Genomic DNA, 21,152 nt, shown 5'->3' with positions numbered 1-21,152 from the left:
TTTCTTTAGCCATATGAAGTCAAAATGTAACCATCAATTTAAATTCTGTCATATATTTTATACCTTAAAAGTATATTCAAGTCTTAAATGAAAAGGTCAAAACTTTCCTTCAAAGCCCAATTCCATCGCCTAATCTATGGCAGACTAGCCTAACAAGAGACACAAACTGACGTTCAACAATATCTGAGGGACAACTCTTAGGAGTCTATTTGGTTTAAAAATTGTGAAGAGGACCCTTCCACATGTATAGATTACTGAGTTCCTCAAAGAAGTTTGCTCATGTGGGTTGTATCTACTAATGTTTACTGCATTCCAAATTAAAACTAAAAATCTAAAAAAACTATTTTTAAATTCATTTCATAATAAAATATCATTTACCTATTAACAGAAATAAATTTGCTATGAAAACAATTATCTTCAAAAGAATTTTGTGAAAAGAGTAGCACAGTTTCATGTTTTTACGAAACTCTTTAATGTCTGAATTAAAAAGAAAAAAGTTGGTGTCTCATAGCCATGTGTTGAAATAAACTGTCTTCATTCAAGAACATGCAGAAAATCTCTACTCACACAAAACAGCCTTTTCAGATAATTGTGGATATTCTTCTTTGATAGGACATCAAAACTTGACCAGTAGAAAACATCAATCAAAACGGTCTGGTACTAGTGTAACAAAAGAAACACAAATCAATGGGATAGAACTGAGAGTCCAGAAATAAATCCACACATCTGTGATCAACTGATTTTTGATAAGGGTGCTAAGTTCCATTCGATATGGAAAGAAAAGTCTCCTCTATAAATGGTGTTAGGAAAATTGAATTTCCATATGCAGAAAAATGAAACATACAAAAACAAATTCAAAATGAAGTAAGAACATAAATGTGAAAAGTAAAGCCATAACATTGCTAGAAGAAAATGCAGAGGCAATGCTGTCAGGCCTAGTTTTGAACAATGGATTACCTATACAATAACAAATGCACAAACAGCAAAAGGTAAAATAGATTAATGGGACCTCATAAAAATTAAAGATTTCTGTTTATCAAAACACTTTACCAAAAAGTGAAAAGGCAAGCTACCGACCGGGAGAATATCTTCGGAAGCCATATATTCGAGAAGAATCTAAAGCCCAAAATACATATAAAGTCTCAACAACCTAACAACAAGAAGACAAATAACCCAATCAAAAAATGGGCAAAGGACTTGAATAGACATTTCACCAAAAAAGACATTCAAATGGCCAACAAACACATGAAAAGATACTCAACATCATTAGTCATCAAGAGATGCAAATCAAAACCACAGTGAGGGTGCATTTCACCAGGCTGGTAGCATAATGGTTAAGAGCTCAGCTGCTAACCAAAAAGTCAGCGGGTTAAGAGCTCAGCTGCTAACCAAAAAGTCAGCGGTTCGAATCCACCAATTGCTCCTTGGAAACCCTATGAGGTAGTTCTATTTTGTCCTAGAGGGCTGCAACGAGTTGCAATCTACTTGAAGGCAATGGGTTTTTGTTTGTTTAGGTTGGCTTAAAAAAAAAAAAAAGTAACAAATATGGTCAGGGTGAGGATGTGGGGAAACTGGAACCATTATCCATTGCTGGTAGAATGCAAAATGGTACGACCACTGTGGAAAACAGTGTAGCAGTTCCTCAAAACACTAAAAACGCTATCAGATAACCCAGCAATTCCACTCCTAGGCATATACTGCAAAGACTTGAAAACAGAGACTTGAAGAGAGTAAACATTGTACACCAATGTTTACTGCAGCACTATTTAGAACAGCCAAACAACCTTAATGCCCATCAACAGACAAATGTATAAACAAAAATGTGGAGCATACATACAATGGAATACCATTCAGTCAGTAAGAGAAATGAAGTCTTGATACATGCTTTAATATGGATGGAGCTTAAAGACATTATGCTGAGTGAAACAAGTCGATCATAAAAAGATAAATATTGTACGGCCTCACTTACAGAAAAAGATAAGAAAAGGCAAATGTATAGAGACCAAAGTTTCTTAGTGGCTACTGGGACAGGAAAAAAAAAAAAAAATTTTTTTTTTTTTTCCAGGAAGCAGGGGAAAAAAAGAGGGTTACTGCTTATAAGGAACCGAGGTTTGGGTTATGGTGATGGAAAAATTATATTTGTCAAAGTCAAGGTTATACAGCCAATTAATGAAACTGCTGTCATTAAGGTGAACACCTGTAAAAAGCTGAACTGGCAAAAGTTGTGCAACAGATATGTTTACAAAAACAACAACAACAAAAAGAGAGGAGCTGCTAAGACTGCTTCTGTACGACCAAATACCTCCTGGGATTTGGTTCCTTGGTTCAGAAGTTTAGGGTCATGGTTTCACGGGACATCCAAGTTAACTGGCCTAATACTGTGTTTAGTGCTTTTGTTCTACCTCCTTGTTTGCTGTGCAGTGCCTGGGGTCTTCAAAGCTTGCAATCTGCCATCCAAGGCACAACAACTGGTAACTATTTGCCAGAAGAAGGAGAAGAAGGAGAGTCAGGCACAGGAGGTAGAAATGGAATGTGTGGATAATTGCATCCATGAACAACTCCCTCATTTGCCAGGTGACCAGAAGACCTGGATGGTGCCTGACTACCATTACTGAACATTTTGATCCAAGATTCCACAGAAGAATTCTGATCAAAACGGGTAAAATGCAGAACACAACTTCAAATTCTCAGACTCAAGACTTTGTGGAGCCATGGGGGATGGACAAACTTCTGAAATTACTACCCTAAGATAACCTTAAACCTAAAACCAAAAATATCCCCTGAAGTCTTCTTAAAACCAAACAATACTTCAGCTTAACTAGTAAAGAATGCCTTGAGCATTATGTTCTTTTAAGACTTATTTATGTGGGATCAAACTGACGACACGATTCAAAAGATTATGTAAGAGTCTTAGGGTTTATGCTTATGGGGAAGGATTATCTCAGAAAACGAGGGTGAGAATGGTTGCACAATTCAAAGAATGCAATCAATGTCACTAAATTGTACATGCAGAAAGTGTTGAATTGGTATATATTTTGCTGCATATACTCTCAGCAAGAAAAAAATTATTTTAAAAAGGCAAGGAAAACTATCTCAAAGACAAAAACATCTAAAAGAATAAAATACCTAGGAATTAATTTAACCAGGGAGGACAAAGACTTTTAACTGAACACCATAAAACACTGCTGAAAGAAATTAAACACCTAAATAAATGAAAACACATTCCACGTTCTTAATATTGTTAAAATGTCAATACTACTCAAACCAGTCAACAGATTCAATGCAATCCTTACACAAATTTCAACAGTTTATTAGCAGAAATGGAAAAGTCAAACCTCGAATTGATATGAAACTGCAAGGGGCTCCAAAAAGCCAAAGCAACCCTGAAAAATAAAAACTCTGTAAGAGGACTCAAACTTCTCTATTTCAAAAACTAGTATAAAGCTACAGTAATCAAAACAGTTTGGTACTGGTATAATGACAAAGATATAAATGAATTAAATAGAATTGGGAGTCCAGAAATAAATTCATTTTCTACAGTTAACTTATTTTTTTATAAGGTGCCAAATGCATTCAATTGGGGAATAGTCTTCAATAAATGGTGCTGAGAAAAAGACTGCAAAAGAATGACATTGGACCCATACCTCACACCATGTATGAAAACTAACTCAAAATAGATCAACGATCTAAATGTCAGAACTAAAAGCGTAAAATGCTAAGAATAAAACACGCTTTGGGATCCAGTTTCCAACAACGGATTCTAAGATATAACACCAAAAGCAGCACAAAAGATAAAACAGATAAATCCAGTTCTCCAAATTTAAAAACTTCCAAAGGATTTTTTTCAAGGAAGTTAAGAAACAACCTACAGAATCCAAGAAAATATTTAGGAACCATATATCTGATAAGGGTTTAGTATCCAGAATATTAAAAAAACCAAAACCAAAAAAACCCTAGAACTTAACAACAAAAAACAAACCACCAAATTTAAAAATGGGCAAAGCATTTGAACAGACATTTCTCTAAAGAACATACAAACAGCCAATAAGCACATAAAAAGATGCTCAACACAAGGGAGAATAAAGGAAACCAAAGACACAAGGGAAAGATTAGCTCAAAGAACTAATGGAACACAACTACTACAGCCTCCACCAGACTGAGTCCAGCACAACTAGATGATGCCCGGCTACCATCACCAACTGCTCTGACAGGGATCACAGTAGAGGGTCCCAGACAGAGTTGGAGAAAAATGTAAAACAAAATTCTAACTCACAAAAATAGACCAGACTTATTGGCCTGACAGAGACTGGAGAAGCCCCGAGAGTATGGCCCCCAGACACACTTTTAGCTCAGTAATGAGGTCATCATTCCTGAGGTTCATCCATCAGCCAAAGATTAAACAGACCCATAAAACAAAAGGAGACTTAACAGGGCACACCACCCCAGGGGCAAGGACAAGAAGGCAGCAGGGGACAGGAAAGCTGGTAATGGGGAACCCAAGATTGAGAAGGGGAGAGTGTTGACATGTCGTGGGGTTGGCAACCACTGTCACAAAACAGTATGTGTATTAATTGTTAAATAAGAAACTAGTTCGCTCTGTAAATCTTCACCTAAACTACAATAAACTAAAAAAATTTTAACTTAAGGGAAAAAAGAGACGCTTGACACGTCATTAATCATTAGGGAAATGCAAATCAAAACCACAATAGCACTTCACTCTCACTAGGATAACTATTACCAGAAAAATAGAGGATAAGAAGTGTTGGCAAGGATATGGAAAAATTGGAACCCTAATCAACTGTTGGTGGGAATGTAAAATGGTGTAGTTGCTGTGGAAAAGTCTGGTGGTTCCTCATAAAGTTAAACACAGAATTACCATATGACTCCGCCATTGCACTATTAGGTATATACCTACCCAAAAGACTTGAAAGCAGGGTGTGATCATTATGGTTGTGTTTCAAATTGATTGGGCCGTGACTCTCAGTGGTTTGGCAGTCGTATAATGATGTAATCACTTCCATGATGAGAAGATATAATGTAATCACCTCAATGATAGGATCTGCTGTGAGTAGCCAATCAGTTGAAAGGGAGTTTCCTTGGGGGTGTGGTCTGCAATCAATATAGGAAGACTTGCTGGCAAGGCTCATGGACTTCTGCTCGTTCTGGATTCTGCAGCTGGCTCCTGTTTCTCTGACCTCCAGTTATTGGGACTGGAGATAGCAGCTTACCTGCCATCTTGCCTGCCGATTTTGGGTTCCCCAGCCCTGCAGCTATGTGATTCACAAGAAGCCTCCAGCCTGATCCATGGATTTAGGACATTCCAGCCTCTATGACATTAGCCATTTCCTTCACACAAATCTCTCTCCATATGTACTTATCCACTTTACTGAATTTGCTTCTCTAGAAAACCCAGCCTAAGACTCAGGGTCTGTTTCCTGCTTACCAATGTTCACTGGAGCATTATTATTGTTGTTGTTATTGTTAGATGCCGTCGAGTTGGTTCCAACTAATGGTGACCCTATGCAAAACAGAACAAAAAATTGCATGGTCCTGTGCCATTCTAACAATTGTTGCTATGTTTGAGCCCATTGTTGCAGCCATTGTGTCAATCCACCTCGTTGAGGGTCTTCCTCTCTTTCACTGACCCTCCGTCCACCTTACCAAGCGTGATGTCCTTCTGCAGGGACTGGTCCTTCCTGATAACATACCCAAAGTATGAGAGATGAAGTCTTGCTATCCTTGCTGCCAAGGAGAACTCTGGTTGTACTTCTTCCATGACAGATTGTTCATTCCTCTGGCAGTCCATGGTATACTCAATATTCTTCACCAACACCATTAACTCAAAGGCATTGATTCTTCTTCAGTCTTCCTTATTCATTGTTCAGCTTTCACATGCAGATACGATTTAAAACACCATAGCTTGGGTCAGGCCAACCTTAGTCTTCAAGGTGACATCTTTGCTTTTTAACCCTTTAAAAAGGTCTTTTGCAGCAGATTTACCCAATGTGTCCTTTGATTTCCTGACTGCTGCTTCCATGGGTGTTGATTATGGATCCAGTAAAATGAAATACTTGACAACTTCAATCTTTTCTGTTTATGATGATGCTGCTTACTGGCCCAGTTGTGAGGATTTTTGTTTTCTTTATTGAGGTGTAATCCATACCGAAGGCTGTAGTCTTTGATCTTCATCAATAAGTGCTTCAAGTCCTCTTCACTTTCAGCAAGCAAGGTTTTGTCATCTGCATATTGCAGGTTGTTAACGAGTCTTCCTCCAATCCTGTTCCCTCATTCTTCTTCATATGGTCCATCTTTTCAGATTATTTCCTCAGCATACAGATTGAATAAATATGGTGAAAGCATACAACCCTGACACACGCTTTTCCTGACTTTGAACAATGCAGTATCCCCTTGTTCAGTTCCAACGACTCCCTCTTTATCTATGTACAGATTCTGCATGAGCACAATTAAGTGTTCTGAAATTCCCATCCTTGGCAATCATCCATAATTTGTTATGATCCACACAGTCGACTGCCTCTGCACAGTCAATGTAAAACAGAGGTAAACATCTCTGTGGTTATCTCTGCCTTCAACCGAGATTCATCCAACATCAGCAATGATACCCCTCTTTCCACCTCGTCTTCTGAATCTGGCTTGAATTTCTGGCAGTTCCCTGTTGATATACTGCTGCAGCTCATTCTACATGTATTTTCAGCAAAATTTTACTTGCGTGTAATATTAATACTGTTGGATAATTTCTGCATTCAGTTGCATCACCTTTATTTGGAATGAGCACAAATACCGATCTCTTCCAGTTGGCTGGCCAAGAAGCTGCCTTCCAAATTTCTTGGCATAGACAAGTGAGCACTTGCAGCACTGTATCTGTTTGCTGAAACATCTCAATTGGTAGTCCATCAATTCCTGGAGCCTTGTTTTTCTGCCAATACCTTCAGTGCAGCTTGAACCTCTTCCTTCAGTACCACTGGTTCCTGCTCATAGGCTACCTCCTGAAATGGCTGAATGTTGACCAATTCTTTTTGGTATAGTGACTGTGTATTCCTTCCATCTTCTTTTGATGCTTCCTGTGTCATCTAATATTTTCCTTATAGAATCTTTGAATATTGCATCTTCAGGCTTGAATTTTTTCTTCAGATCTTTCAGCTTGAGAAACATCCAGCATGTTCTTCCCTTTTGGTTTCCTAACTCCGGGTTACTTTACTTTGTCTTCTGGAGCCACCCTTTGAAATCTTCTGTTCAGCTCTTTTACTTCATCATTTCTTGCATTTGCTTTAGATACCTGATGTTCAAGAGCAAGTTTCAGAGTCTCTTTTGACACCTATTTTGGTCTTTTCTTTCTTGTCAGTTTAATGACCTCTTGCTTTCTTCACGTATGATGTCCTTGATGTCATTCCACAACCTGTCTGGTCATTAGTGTTCAACGTGTCAAATCTATTCTTGAGATGGTCACTAAATTCAGGCGGGATATACTCAAGACTGTACTTTGGCTCTCCTGGACTTGTTCTAATTTTCTTTAGCTTCAACTTGAACTTACATATGAACAGTTGATGGTCTGTTCTGCAGTCGGCCCCTGGCCTTGTTCTGACTGATGATACTGAGCTTCTCCATCATCTCTTTACACAGATGTAGTTGATTTGATTCCTGTGTATTCCATCTGGTGAGGCCTGTGTATATAACTGACACTTATGTTATTCAAAAAAGATATCTGCAATGAAAAAGTCATTGGTCTTGCAAAATTCTATCCTGCGAGCTCCAGCATCGTTTCTATCACTGAGGCCATATTTTCCACCAGCCAATCCTTCTTTGTTTCCACCTTTTGCATTCCAATCACCAATAATTATCGATGCATCCTGATTGCATGTTCAATCAATTGGAGATTGCAGAAGTTGTTAAAAAATCTTTAATTTCTTCATCTTTGACCTTAGTGGTTGGTGCATAAATTTGAAAAGTAGGTCACGTTAACTGATCTTCCTGGCAGGCATATGGATATTATCCTATCACTCGCAGCACTGTACTTCAGGATAGATCCTGAAATGTTTTTTGATGATGAATGCAATGCTATTCTTCTTCAGGTTGTTGCTGCTGGCATAGCAGACCATATGATTGTCCAATTCAAAATGGTCAGTATCAGTCCTTTTCAGCTCACTAACACCTAGGACATTGATGTTTATGTGTTCTATTTTGTTTTTTATCATTTCCAATTTTCCTAGATTCATACTCTGTACATTCCAGGTTCCGATTATTAATGGATATTCGCAGCTGTTTCTTCACATTTTGAGTCATGCCACATCAGGAAACGAAGGTTCCAAAAGCTTGACTCAATCCACGTCATTAAGTTAACTCTACTCTGAGGAGGCAGCTCATCTTCTGGGACAGCCTCTGACAATGTTCCACTGCTATCCAGAAGGTTTTCACTGGCTAATTCTTTTCAGAAATAGACCACTAGGTCCTTCTTCCTAGTCTGCCTTAGTCTGGAAGCTCACTAAAACCTGTCCACCATGAGTGGCCCTGCTGGTATCTGAGTACCAGTGGCAGAAATTCCAGTGTCACAGGAAATCGCAAGCCCCCACAGTACAACAAAATGACAGACACGTGGGGGGAGCATTATTAACAATTGCCAAAAAGTGGAAACAACCTAAGTATTCATCAACAGATGAATGGATAAAATGTGGGATATCCATACAATGCAGTAATTCAGCCATGAAGAAATATGAAGTTCTGATACATGTTAAAACATGGATGAACCTTGAAAAGATTACACTGAGTGAACTAAGTCAGACACTACTGGACAATAGTGTATGACCCACCTATATAAAATACCTAGAACAGGCAAATGCATAGAGACCAATGTTTATTAGAGCTTACTAAGGGCAGGTGGGAGGGGAAAATAGAAAGTTATTCCTTAAGGAGTATGGAGTTTCTGTTAAGGGTGATAACAAAAAAATTTGGAAATGGATAGGGATGACAACTGCACAGCATGGTGAATGTAATAAATGTAACTGAATTGTACATATACAAATAGTTGAAATGCCAAATGTTTTGTTATACATATTTTATCACACACACACACAAAATCCATTTGTCTAACTTGCTCTTTGAATGGGATCTTTACCTATGTGTGATTTCATAACGCCATCTGGAAAATGTTGGTTTGCTGAGTTATTCAGTTCTTCCAAACGTTGACACAGTTCATTAAATAATATCACCATTACTATCCTATCATTATTACCACAAATGTCTCTACTAGAATGCTATCAAGCTCAAGGTAGCCCATACAGGTATCCCCAAATTCTAATTTTTTGCCTGAAACCTCCAATTTTATCATTAGTAACAAGTTCATTTTGTTCATTTTCAAAGAAATGTTTGCCAAATACCAAAGTCTGAATAACAATGGTTTTTCAGTTGTTTTTTCAATTAAAGAAGATACTACATGAAAATGGGGAGGGAGGTAGCTGAGCTAGCAACTCAATCACACAAATTCTTTCCCTCTGCAGCACATACCCATTTTATCACACAGACACTCTAGAGCCAAGTATAGTGAAATTTAATTTGCACTGAAAAAGAATCTGAAGTAAAAATGAATTTTTTTTTTTAACTGTATGACATGAAGTATTCATGACAGAGAAGAATATACACTACTAGAAAATTCAGTGCCACTGCCTTGATTTCCTGCTAAGGTATCAGCTGTTTTACTCAGCATTGCTTTTGCATCTTTAATCCAAACATCAAAGAGAAAAGGGTGGGGGTTAAGATGGCTGACTAGGTATAAGCTACCTCGGATCTCTCTTGCAACAAAGACTTGCAAAAACAAGTGCATCAATCACATACGTGACAATCTACGAACCCTGACCATCAAACACAGATCTAAAGAGTTGACCTGAGTGACAGGGACTGGAACGAACAACCACGGGGAAGCAGTGACTGTTTTCAGAGCCTGAAGCCAGCGTTCCAGTCAGGAAACCTTGGCGCCGGGCTTTGGACTGGGTGCAGGGGAGCTGAGCACGCCATCCTGAGATGGCGCAAACACGGGACGCAGCCCTAGCCCCCAAAAGTGACCTCGGGGGAAGCCCAGCCAGTGCACTCAGGTAGTGCAGCAACGCAGCTGACAGAAGTCACCGGGAAGCAGCGACTGGTTTTGGGAGCCTGGAGTGCAGAGTTTCAGCCGGGGAACCTTGGCGCTGGGCTTCGGACTGGGAGCGGAGGAACTGAACATGGCTTCTGAGACAGCACAAGCATGGGACGCGGGCCTGACCTTCGGCGGCAATCTCTACCCAGCCAGCGCACACAGTCGACTCAACACGCCCCTCGGGAATCTCAGATAAAACAGTCATCCCAAGCAAGATAATTAACTTTGTCTATATTCTGGGGTGTTACTCTCTCCTATTTATCGGAAACCTCCCCTCCCCTTCCCAGGCGGCTTCATTAACATTGGGATTTCCTGAGCCAGAGAGTGACGTGTGCTGCACGGTTTTTTTTTTTTTTTTGGTCTTTTCCTAACCCATTCTCCTGGCCTGAGAGAAGCAGCTACAAAAAACCCAGGGACCAAAAATCCTTCCCTAATTGGACTAAAAACACAGAACCAGCTCCAGCCAAACATATGTGATCCACAGCCTTGGGCTTTCATCCCTACAGGGAACAAGGTGGCTATTATAATGCAAAGGCAATTCTGATAGGGATCAGACTAATTTTTTTTTAGCAGATTACTGGAAAGACGAGTTTCCCAGGTCTGATATCTCTGTGTATTCAACAGAACTCTCACGGACCCATAACAGGGAACTGAGGGCTGAAGCTCCCCCCAGACCACCTAGCCTCCTGCCTTAGGGGTCTAAAGAGGGTGACACCTACCAATTTGAAGAGGTACTTGCATTGGGGGCGTAAGGTACAGCAGCAGAGCCCACCCACCAAAGTGCTTTAGGAATAGAGACACACCTACCTCACTGGAACTTGAGGGAAGCCTGTCAGCATCCTGCCCCTCCTGGAGTGTGAACCCCTGCTGCTACTAGAATGTGGTGAACACAACTATCACCACTACTTCTCTAGGTGGATAGGTGAGAGTCTGCACCACACACTTGATGACCCAAAATCAGATTCTACTCAAGAATAGTAAATGGATTCTTAGGCTTATATATCTGGTAACCGCCCAAACCAGCTAGTAATAGGATATAAGTGACTCAAGGGCTACAACATTCAAGAGAGCACAATCTAGTAGCCCATCTACGAATATTGAAAGAAAACAAAACAAGATGAGACTCAGTGAGCAAATATAGAATAAATCACTACAATATCTTAGAGATGGCTCGGAGACAGCAGGTGATATCAAACCACATAAAGAAGCAGACCGTGACTGCTAAACTAAAAATCAAAATCTTTCCCAAATGAAGATACAAACCTGGAATTGCCAGATGCAGAATATAAAAAACTAATTCACAGAATGCTTCAAGACATCAGGGATGACCTCAGAAATGAAATAAGGCAATCTACAGAAAAAGCCAAGGAACACACTGATAAAGCAGTTGAAGAACTCAAAAAGATTATTCAAGAACAGAGTGGAAAAATGAATAAGCTGCAAGAATCCATAGAGACAGCATTCAGAAATCCAAAAGATTAACACTAAAATTACAGAATTAGACAACTCAACAGGAAGTCAAAGGAGCAGACTCGAGCAACTGGAATGCAGGGTGGGGGATCTGGAGGAGAAGGGAACTGACACCAATATAGCTGAAAAAAAAATCAGATAAAAGAACTAAAAAAAAAAATGAAGAAACCCTAAGAATCATGTGGGAAGCTATCAAAAAGAATAACTTGCATGTGATTGGAGTCCCAGAACACGGAGGGATAACAGAAAATACAGAGAGAATAGTTGAAGATCTGTTGGCAGAAAACTTCCCTGACATCATGAAAGACGAAAGGGTATCTATCCAAGATGCTCATCGAACCCCATTCAAGACTGATCCAAAAAGAAAATCACCAAGACATATTATCATGAAACTTCCCAAAACCAAAGAAAAAGAGAAAATTTTAAAAGCAGCCAGGAATAAAAGAAAGGTCTCCTACAAAGGAGAATCAGTAAGGATAAGTTCAGACTACTCAGTAGAAACCAGGCAGTCAAGAAGGCAATGGGATGACATATATAGAACACTGAAGGAGCAAAACTGCCAGCCAAGGATCATATATGTAGCAAAACTCTCTCTCAAATATGAAGGCGAAATTAAAACATTTACAGATAAACACAAGCTTAGAGAATTTGCAAAAACCAAACCAAAGCTACAAGAAATACTAAAGGAAATTGTTTGGTCAGAAAACCAATATCAGATACCAGCACAACGAAAGGTCACAGAACAGAACATCCTGATATCAACTCAAACAGGGAAATCACAAAAACAAATTAAGATTAATTTTAAAAAGAAAAAAAAAAAAACACTCAAAACAGGGAATCATTGAAGTCAATATGTAAAAAATCACAATAATCAAAAAGAGGGACTAAATACAGGTGGCACAGAACTGCCATATGGAGTGGGAAACAAGGCGATTAAAGACAATACAAGTTAGGTTTTTACTTAGAAAAATAGGGGTAAATATTAAGGTAACCACAAAGAGGTATAACAATTCCATAACTCAAAATAAAAACCAAGAAAAACATAATGACTCAGCAAACATAAAGTCAAATACTATGAAAATGAGGAACACAGAATTTACAAAGAAAAACGTCTCAGCACAAAAAGTGAGTGGAAAAATGAAATACTCAACACACATAAAAAGGCATCAAAATGACAGCAGTAAACACATACATATCTATAATTACGCTGCACGTAAATGGACTAAATGCACCAATATAGGGACAGAGAGTCTCAGGCTGGATAAAGAAACACGATCCATCTATATGCTGCCTACAAGAGACACACCTTAGACTTAGAGACACAAACAAACTAAAACTCAAAGGATGGAAAAAATATATCAAGCAAACAACAAACAAAAAAGACCAGGAGTAGCAATATTAATTTTTGACAAAATAGACTTTAAAGTTAAATCTACCACAAAGGATAAAGAAGGACACTACATAATGATAAAAGGGACAATTACCAGGAAGATATAACCATATTAAATATTTATGCACCCAACGACAGGGCTGCAAGATACATAAAACAAACTTTACCAGAACTGAAAAGTGAGATAGACACCTCCACATTTATAGTAGGAGACTTCAACACACCACTTTGGAGAAGGACAGGACTTCCAGTAAGAAGCTCAATAGAGACACCGAAGACCTAATTGCTACAATCAACCAACTTGACCTCATTGACTTATACAGAACACTCCAACCAACTGCTGCAAAGTATACTTTTTTTTCTAGCGCACATGGAACATTCTCTAGAATAGACCACATATTAGGTCATAAAACAAACCTTTGCAGAATCCAAAACATCGAAATATTACAAACCATCTTCTCAGACCACAAGGCCATAAAAATGGAAATCATAACAGAAATATTACGGAAAAGAAATCAAATACTTCGAAATTGAACAATACCCTCCTGAAAAAAGACTGGGTTATAGAAGACATTAAGGAGGGAAAAAAGAAATTCATAGAATGCAACGAGAATGAAAATACTTTCTATCAAAACCTCTGGGACACAGCAAAAGCAGTGCTCAGAGGTCAATTTATATCGATAAATGCACGCATACAAAAAGAGCCAAAATCAGAAAACTGTTCCTACAACTTGAACAAATAGAAAGCGAGCAACAAAAGAATCCATCAGGCACCAGAAGGAAACAAATAATAAAAATTAGAGCTGAACTAAATGAATTAGAGAACAGGAAAACAATCGAAAGAATTAACAAAGCCAAAAGCTGGTTCTTTGAAAAAATTAACAATATCGATAATCCATTGGCCAGACTGACTAAAGAAATACAGGAAAGGAAACAAATAACCCGCATAAGAAATGAGATGGGCCACATCAAAACAGACCCAACTGAAATTAAAAGAATCATATCAGATTATTATGAAAAATTGTACTCTAACAAATTTGCAAACCTTGAAGAAATGGATGAATTCCTGGAAAAACACTACCTACCTAAACTAACACAATCAGAAGTAGAACAACTAAATAGACCCATAACAAAAAAAGAGATTGAAACGGTAATCAAAAAACTCCCAATAAAAAAAGCCTGGGCCCGGACAGCTTCACTGCAGAGTTCTACCAAACTTTCAGAGAAGAGTTAACACCACTACTACTAAAGGTATTTCAAAGCATAGAAAATGACCAAATATTACCTAACTCATTCTATGAAGCCACCACATCCCTGATACCAAAACCAGGTAGAGACGTCGCAAAAAAAGAAAATTACAGACCTGTATCCCTCATGAACATAGATGCAAAAATCCTCAACAAAATTCTAGCCAATAGAATTCAACAACATATCAAAAAAATAATTCACCACGACCAAGTGGGATTTATACCAGGTATGCAAGCTTTTGGTTTAATATAAGAAAAACCATTAATGTAAGCCACCATATAAATAAAACAAAAGACAAAAACCACATGATCTTATCAATTGATGCAGAAAAGGCATTTGACAAAGTCCAACACCCATTCATGATAAAAACTCTCAGCAAAATAGGAATTGAAGGAAAATTCCTCAACATAATAAAGGGCATCTTTTTTTTTTTTTTTTTTTTTAATACACAGCCAACAGCCAACATCACTCGAAATGGAGAGAGCCTGAAAGCATTTCCCTTGAGAAAGGAAACCAGACAAGGATGCCCTTTATCACTGCTCTTATTCAACACTGTGCTAGAGGTCCTAGCCAGAGCAATTAGGCTAGACAAAGAAATAAAGGGCATCCGGATTGGCAAGGAAGAAGTAAAATTATCTCTATTTGCAGATGACATGAGCTTATACACAGAAAACCCTAAGGAATCCTCCAGAAAACTACTGAAACTAATAGAAGAGTTCGGCAGAGTCTCCAGTCATAAGATAAACACACAAAAATCACTTGGATTCCTCTACATCAAGAAAAAGAACATCGAAGAGGAAATCACCAAATCAATGCCATTCACAGTAGCCCCCAAGAAGATAAAGTACTTAGGAATAAATCTTACTAAAAATGTAAAAGACCTATACAAATAAAACTACAAAGTACTACTACAAGAAACTAAAAAGGACCTACATAAGTGGAAAAACCTGCCTTGCTCATGGATAGGAAGACTTAACATAGTAAAAATGTCTATTCTACCAAAAGCCATCTATACATACAATGCAATTCCAACCCAAATTCCAACCCAAATTCCAATGCCATTTTTTAATGTGATGGAGAAACAAATCACCAACTTCATATGGAAAGGAAAGAAACCCCGGAGAAGTAAAGCATTACTGAAAAAGAAGAAAGTGGGAGGCCTCACTCTACCTAATATTAGAACATATTATACTGCCACAGTAGTCAAAACAGCCTGGTACTGGTACAACAACAGGCACATAGACCAATGGAACAGAATTGAGAACCCAGATATAAATCCATCCATATATGAGGAGCTGATATTTGACAAAGGCCCAGTGCCAGTTAATTGGGGAAAAGATAGTCTTTTTAACAAATGGTGCTGGCATAAAGGGATATCCATTTGCAAAAAAATGATACAGGACCCATACCTCACACCATGCACAAAAACTAACTCTAAGTGGATCAAACACCTAAACATAAAGACTAAAACGATAAAGATCATGGAAGAAAAAATAGGGACAACGTTAGGAGCCCTGATACAAGGCATAAACAGAATACAAAACATTACCAAAAATGACGAAGAGAAACCAGATAACTGGGAGCTCCTAAAAATCAAACACCTATGCTCATCTAAAGACTTCACCAAAAGAGTAAAAAGACCACCTTCAGATTGGGAAAGAATTTTCAGCTATGACATCTCCGACCAGCGCCTGATCTCTAAAATCTATATGATTCTGTTAAAACTCAACCACAAAAAGACAAACAACGCAATCAAAAAGTGGGCAAAGGATATGAACACGTACTTCACTAAAGAAAATATTCAGGCAGCTAACAGATACATGAGAAAATGCTCTCGATCATTAGCCATTAGAGAAATGCAAATTAAAACTACGATGAGATTCCAACTCACTCCAACAAGGCTGGCATTAATCCAAAAAACACAAAATAATAAATGCTGGAGAGGCTGCAGAGAGATTGGAACTCTTATACACTGCAGGTGGGAATGTAAAATGGTACAACGACTTTGGAAATCTATCTGGCGTTTTCTTAAAAAGTTAGAAATAGAACTACCATACAACCCAGAAATCCCACCCCTCGGAATATACCCTAGAGAAATAAGAGCCTTCACACGAACAGATATATGCACACCCATGTTTACTGCAGCTCTGTTTACAATAGCAAAAAGCTGGAAGCAACCAAGGTGTCCATCAACGGATGAATGGGTAAAGAAATTGTGGTAGATTCACACAATGGAATACTACGCATCGATAAAGAATAGTGACGAATCTGTGAAACAGTTCATAACATGGAGGAACCTGGAAGACATTATGCTGAGTGAAATTAGTCAGAGGCAAAAGGACAAATATTGTATAAGACCACTATTATAAGATCTTTAGAAATAGTATAAACTGAGAAGAACACATACTTTTGTGGTTAAGGGGGGGGAAGGAGGGAGGGTGGCAGAGGGTTATTTACTGATTAGTTAGTAGATAAGAACCACTTTAGGTGAAGGGAAGGACAATACTCAATACATAGAAGATCAGCTCAATTGGACTGGACCAAAAGCAAAGAAGTTTCCGGGATAAACTGAATGCTTCAAAGGTCAGCGCAGCAAGGGCGGGGGTTTAGGGACTATGGCTTAAGGGGACTTCCAAGTCAATTGGCAAAATAATTCTATTATGAAAACATTCTGCATCCCACTTTGAAATGTGGCGCCTGGGGTCTTAAATGCTAACAAGCGGCCATCTAAGATGCATCAATTGGTCTCAACCCACCTGGATCAAAGGAGAATGAAGAACATCGAGGTCACAGGATAACTATGAGCCCAAGAGACAGAAAGGGCCACATGAACCAAGAGACTCACATCATCCTGAGACCAGTAGAACTAGATGGTGACTGGCCACAACCGATGACTGCCCTGATAGGGAGCACAACAGAGAAGCCCTGAGGGAGGAGATCAGTGGGATGCAGACCCCAAATTCTCATAAAAAAGACCGGACTTAATGGTCTGACTGAGACTAGAGGAATCCCAGCGGTCATGGTCCCCAAATCTTCTGTTGGCCCAGGACAAGAACCATTCCCAAAGACAACTCATCAGACATGGAAGGGACTGGACAATGGGTTGGAGAGAGATGCTGACGAAGAGTGAGCTACTTGTATCAGGAGGACACTTGAGACTGTGTTGGCATCTCCTGTCTGGAGGGGAGATAGGAGGGTAGAGAGGGTTAGAAACTTGCAAAATTGTCAGGAAAGGAGAGACTGGAAGGAGGGAGCGGGCTGACTCATTAGGGGGAGAGCAAGTGGGAGTATGGAGTAAGGTGTATATAAGCTTGTATGTGGCAGACTGACTTGATTTGGAAACTTTCACTTAAAGCACAATAAAAATTATTAAAATAAATAAATAAAAGAGAAAAGGGCATATAATATTTTATTATTAATATGAACAGGTTTTAGTCCTAAGGGTTCAAGGACTACACTTTGAAAACTACTGACTTACATACACAAACAAGTCTTTAAAATGTAAGATATGTGCATATTTAAATTAAAACTAAAACGCCTATTGCCAGTGGAGACCATTTCGACTCATAGTGACCCTATAACCAGTGCCTTCGAGATGAGTATGACTAGTGACCCTATAAAACTGTCCCATCAGGTTTTCAAGGCTGTAGTCTTTACAGAAACAGACTACCACATCCTTCTCCCACACAGTGGCTGGATTTGAACTGCTGACCTCTTAACCACTGAGCCATAAGGGATCTAAAACATCTCTAGATGTCAAAATGTCCCCCAGAAGCAAAATCCTATCCTACCCAACATTGAGAATTAATTAGTGTTTTGGACGAAAACCATTTAGAAAGTCTAACCTTGCCTGTTTTTTTTTTTTACAAAAAGAAAAAAAAAAAAAAAGGAATAAACTCAATTTTAGGTCTATGTTCCCTCCTTTCCTAAACTTAATCATTTGATGATGGAATGCAATTGTCCATTCTGAGTCCCACCTACAAACAACACTTGAATACCATTACCAAATTAAACTTTTCCTACTAGGGAAATGAGGTTACCAATTTCAAGAGTGATATCTTCTATATCTCACACACATTGGAAAGGGAAGATAGACCAAGGTTTCTCAACCATGGGAGTGCACACCAAAATAACCTGAGGTGCTTTTTCAATATATGTCAGGATACCATCTAAGCCACACCAAATCAGAATTCATTCAGCAATTACTTGAGTGTCCACTATACGCAAAGCACTGTTAATAGGTGATAGGGATTGTCTCAGTCATCTAGTGCTGCCTTAACAGAAATACCACAAATGCAGGGGTTTAACAAAAAGAAATTAATTCTCTCACTGTCTAGTAGGCTACAAGTCCAAATTCAGGGCGCCAGATCCAGGGGAAGGCTTTCTCTCTCCGTCAGCTCTGGAGGAAGGTCCTTGTCATCAGTCTTCCCCTGGTCTGGGAGCATCTCACACAGGAACCTTAAGTCCAAAGGACACACTCTGCTTCTGGCACTGCTTTCTTGGTGGTATGAAGTCCCCAACTCTCTGCTTACTTCCCCTTCATCTCTTCAGAGATAAAAGCTGGTGCAGGCCACACCCCAGGGGAACTTCCTTTATACTGGATCAGGGATGTGACCTGGTAAGGGTGTTAAAATCCCAACCTAATCCTCTTTAACATAAAATTACAATCACAAAATGGAGAAGGACCACACAATACTGGGAATCATGGCCTAACCAAGTAAACACACACTTTTGAGGGGGATATAATTCAATCCACGACAGGGATACAGCAATATATAAAAGACACATGGTCCCTGTCCTCTTAAAGTTCATATTCCAGTACAGGGAGATACCATAAACATGTAGAAAAGTAAACAGGATTACCTCAGTCTATTAAAAAAAACAAAACACAAGGGAAAGCTTAGTCCAAAGGGCTAATGGACCACAACTACCACAATCTCTGCCAGGCTGAGCCCAGAAAAACTAGATGGTGCCTGGCTTCCACCACCAACTGCTCTGATAGGAATCATAATACAGGGTCCTTGGACAGAGCAGCAGAAAAATGAAGAACAAAATTCAAATTCAAACACACAAAAAGGACCAGACTTGCTGGTCTGACAGAACCTTGAGAAATCACAAGCCTATGGCCCCTGATACCCTTTTAACTCAGTAGAAAAGTACTCCAGAGGCTCGCTCTTAGGCCAAAGATTAGACAAGTCTATATGGCAAACAACAGCACACTTGAGGGACTGGCTGCATAATTTAACCACGTTTATGAGACGAAATGAATACACCAGCCCAAAAGGAAAGATAAGAAAGCAGGAAGGGACAGGCAACTGAACAAATGGAAACAGGGAACCCAGCGTGAAGGGGAGAGCATTGGTCCATCAAAGGGTTGGCACCCAATGTCCTAAAACAATTTGTGTATTAATTCTTTAATGAGAAACCAATTTGCTCTGTAAACTTACACCTAAAACATAATTGAAAAAAAAGGCAAATAGAAAAAACTATAATGGGACCAATTGCACTACATTCTCACCAGTATCAGTAAAGATATAACCAAAGTATTCAATGGTCTAAGTGAAAGTTATATTTTTGTATTTAGAAAGGCCATGACATAATTATGTCCATAAATTCAAAATTACTTGTTCTATGTTTGGTGGTTGGCAAAACTATGGCTCCTAACTTTGGGAAATTTTAAGCTCAAGCCTAAATAGGTAAATTCTCTCACAGTTTCAATTTTAACTTACATCACTTCAATGAAAACAATGTTAAATTCCTGAAAACAGTAGAATTTAATGGTTTTATGAATAAGGGGGGAAAAGAGCACCTGTACTCCCGAAGGCAACTTTGGGCAATAAGTAAGGGTGATCCAAAGCAAGGCATTCCCCAGAAATTACTCAAAAGAAAAAAGCATCCCTTGGCAAGCTGGCAATCACAAGGATTGTTTACAAAGGAATCAGGCAGGGATTCTGTATTTTTTACTTCTGTGAAGAACTGGTAGCAAAAATTTGAAGGCAGTCAATTTACTGCTCTTAAATTTCTTCTAAGAAGCAAGTACAAAGCCTCTTACCTAGCCTACCTATGGTTTAAGAAAAAAAAAAAAAAAAAAAGTTGTGGGTTCCAAGTAAGTAAAAGGCCAAACACTTCCCTGTTATGTCAACTACTAAAAGGCACTGCTATTATCAGCCCAGCCTTCCTTGAACAGTCAAAAATAAATAAGATGCCAGAGGATGTTTAGGCTTTCAGTACACACCCCACTCCATACACACAAACAACAAGCAATCTGTTCAGCCTGTAACAAACCAAAACACCAGCTGCTGTCCAGTCAATTCCAACTCATGGCAACCCCCTGTGTGTCAGAGCAGAGCTGTGCTCCACAGGGTTATCGATGGCTGTTTTTTTGTAAGAAGATTATCAGGCCTTTCTTCCAAAGCACCTCTGGGTGGACTCCAACCTCCAATCTTTTGGTTAGGAGCTGAGCACGTTAACCATTTGCCCCAGCCGGGGCTCCCATAATAGTGGTTTTCTCAAACTGTTGCTGGACAAACCTCACAGAGAGCTCTCATGATTCCCTCTCCATATACTATACATCACTGTCACAAATTTGTAAATATTTCATGCCTGCAGGGAAGTAGTTTCTTGGATACAAACAGCTTTTAACTGCCCAAAAGAATGAAGGACCAATTCCAGAGAAAAAGGCAGATTCACCTTCCTCTTTGAACCTGTGATTTGTCACTACCATCTCTAAGCATTCAGAGCCCAGTCTTTGCAAAGTTGGTTCCTAAAGGCTCAAACTGAATGACAAAACTCTAAATAAAATTTTCCAACGGTTGCCACCCCACAGCTGTAAGAACAAATTTCAAGCCCCTTAGCTTAGAATTGCTCCTATATATTCTTCCTCCCCTAGTCTCATCTCCTGCC

The 21,152-nt window shown here is 39.0% G+C and overlaps 1 protein-coding gene across 1 annotated transcript in view; it reads right to left on the bottom strand.

Annotated features, from left to right (window-relative positions):
- The window catches only part of LOC135231342 (paired mesoderm homeobox protein 2B-like), a 58,134-nt gene that overhangs the window by 11,517 nt on the left and 25,465 nt on the right, over window positions 1-21,152 (bottom strand). Inside the window, exon 5 of the mRNA XM_064285201.1 lies at window positions 568-660. The gene's annotated coding sequence lies outside the window, so the exon portion shown is untranslated. The remainder of the gene's footprint in view (window positions 1-567; window positions 661-21,152) is intronic.

This window comes from Loxodonta africana, chromosome 4, assembly GCF_030014295.1.
Source record: "Loxodonta africana isolate mLoxAfr1 chromosome 4, mLoxAfr1.hap2, whole genome shotgun sequence".
Classification (NCBI taxonomy): Eukaryota; Metazoa; Chordata; class Mammalia; order Proboscidea; family Elephantidae; genus Loxodonta; species Loxodonta africana.
The sequence above is the reverse complement of the archived record's forward strand: the minus strand, read 5'-3'. Positions and strand labels throughout refer to the sequence as shown.